Source organism: Echinops telfairi, unplaced genomic scaffold, assembly GCF_000313985.2.
Source record: "Echinops telfairi isolate 266 unplaced genomic scaffold, ASM31398v2 ScPeMD7_7458;HRSCAF=8496, whole genome shotgun sequence".
In the NCBI taxonomy this organism is placed as follows: domain Eukaryota; kingdom Metazoa; phylum Chordata; class Mammalia; order Afrosoricida; family Tenrecidae; genus Echinops; species Echinops telfairi.
Window position 1 is genome coordinate 1,015,750 of NW_022111358.1, and position 2,253 is coordinate 1,018,002.

Genomic DNA, 2,253 nt, shown 5'->3' on the forward strand with positions numbered 1-2,253 from the left:
CCTGGCCTGGGCCTGGGCCTGGCCCATGCTTGGAGCTCCCTTAGCCCCTAGAAGGGGTAGATCCTTCACACCTCTGGTAGCATGTGATGCAGTCTCCTCAGCCCCTAGCCCTGTGCTGGCCAGGGACCAAGGTGGCTGAAGGGAACATAATGTTTCTGTAGTCTGGGGCTTCAGCTTTGGCCCCAGTATGCTCTCTGGGGGCAACCTTGGGACAGAGCTCAGGAAGGGTCCCAGAGAGAGAGAGAGAGAGTGTGTGTGTGTGTGTGTGTGTGTGTGTGTGCATGGGTGTAAGGGTACACCCAGGGGTGAGGCAAAGCATTGCTGCTCTAAAGAGCCTAAACAGATTGTCCTGGAGGAACCCCTGTTTTCTACCCCTACTTCCCAGAGGCCAAGCTGGGGATTGTGGCCAGGAAGCTTCGGTGAACCCATCTGGCTTAGGGCACACCTCCTTTTCCACACCACCAGTCAGGATTTTACAGTGGTGGCTCCTTCCTGGCATCTAGATCTGGGAGAGAAGTTATTAGGTGGGAAGGAGGTTGCCACCTGCCTGGTGTGCTTTGAAGTTGCTTTAGAAATGTGGGGGACACAGATGGGGTTTGCCTTTGGGGCCCAGTTAGTCCCATGTGTGGAGAGAGACCACTTGCTCCAGAGCTGGAGAGAAGCTGGCTCTTGAAGAATCTAAGGAGTAGAGGTGGGGGCTGTGTTGGACCCTGAAGTAGGGGACTCTGTTGCAGTAGGGGAGAGAGAACGGGTGGGGGTGCCCCAGGCTGGGCCTGAGAAAGGCTGGAAGTCTGTAGGCTTCTCCTCCAGCAAAGCTGTTTGTGGGAAGCTGGGTCAGAAAGCTTGTTTGCTCTGGGGCAGTAATAAAAGCCATTGTTGGTGTAGGGCAGGCCTGGCATCTCCCCTTCCTCAAGGGCAGGGGCAAGGCGGAAGAGGCCCCTACTGACCGTGTCCAGCGCCTGAACTTTGACTGCTGGGAAACCACTTGCTGCTTCCCCTCTCACACTTCCCCCTCTGCTTCCTCTTTCGCCTCTTCTCCTCAGCTGAGGAAGGAGGGGCCTGGAGCGGCCTAGGCTGAGCTGAAATTCCTTGGTTGGCCAAAGGGCCCTGATTAAAAAAAAAAAAATCAAACTCACTGCCATCGAGTGAGTTTCATAGCCACCCTACAGGCCTCAGGTTTTCTGGGGCCACAGGGCCAGAAAGGAAGGCCTGGGGTAGATGCACTTTAGAGGCCAGACTTAGCCCCGCCCCAAGTGGGGTGGCCTGTTTGGGGTGTGTCCTGGGCAGTGCTGCCAGCCATGTGGTGTCTCCAGTGCAGGAAGGGAGGGCTGCTTGCTTGGCCACTGGGCTCAGCTCACTGTACTGGGGCAGGGAGGGGGGAGGACAGACGGGACACTGCAACCACTTCCTTGTGAGGACTGGGCAGGTGGAGGTGGGAGGAGCACCTTCCTGTTCCGTGTTCCCGCCCACTGGGGGGTAGGGTAGACAGGCTTCACCTTCCTGCTAGGCTGGCAGCAGAGATGTTGAAGGGATGGGGTGGCAGGGAGGGGATGCAGGGTTGCCTCAAGTCTGTTGCCTTACTCCTCTGCGAAGAGTCTGAATCTTTTCTGCCTCCCTGGGAGCAGGGCCAGGGGCATCAGGAGTGCGTTCCAGCTAAGTGTTGCTTCAGTGCATTTTGTTATACGGTCACTGAGGAAACTGGAGGCTTTGGGACCTAGGCAGTGAGACCAGAGTCCTGGGCCAACTTTGCTCATCTGAGACGCGAAGGCAGTGCCATGTGCTGCCTGTGGTGTGGGGTTCTTGTGGGATTCCAGGCGGCAGTGTGACCGCGCGAGGAGACACCTAGTTTTGGCACAGCAAGGGCAGGGCATGGTGCCATGTCTAGAGACCTGGCGAGGTGTGGCATCAGTTTTACCTGTGACTTGCTGTGTGGGCATCATTTATCTCACCTGTGAATAGCAGGTACCGCTTGGCCCCCTGAAAGAAGGTGCTTAGGGATTCATGCCGAAGGTCACGTCCAGCCTCGGCAGCCAGAGACTTGATTTATCTCACCCTGCACCCCACCCCTGGGCCACTGCCCCCCTCTTCAGCCTCATCTCCCGCTCCAGTCCCCTCACTTCCCTGCTGCCCCAGACCTTTCCCACTCGTCACCTGCCTAGCCCTCAGGTTGCTGCCCTCAACAACATTGTCTGGTGGTTCCTGTTCCGTGACCCCACAGTCCTTTGTCCTGCCCTCACCACGGCCTCAATTGTT

The 2,253-nt window shown here is 57.4% G+C and overlaps 1 protein-coding gene across 1 annotated transcript in view; it reads left to right on the forward strand.

Moving 5' to 3' along the window:
- Positions 1 to 2,253, forward strand: part of MNT (MAX network transcriptional repressor) — a 15,299-nt gene that overhangs the window by 2,708 nt on the left and 10,338 nt on the right. The gene's annotated exons all lie outside the window — the stretch shown is intronic.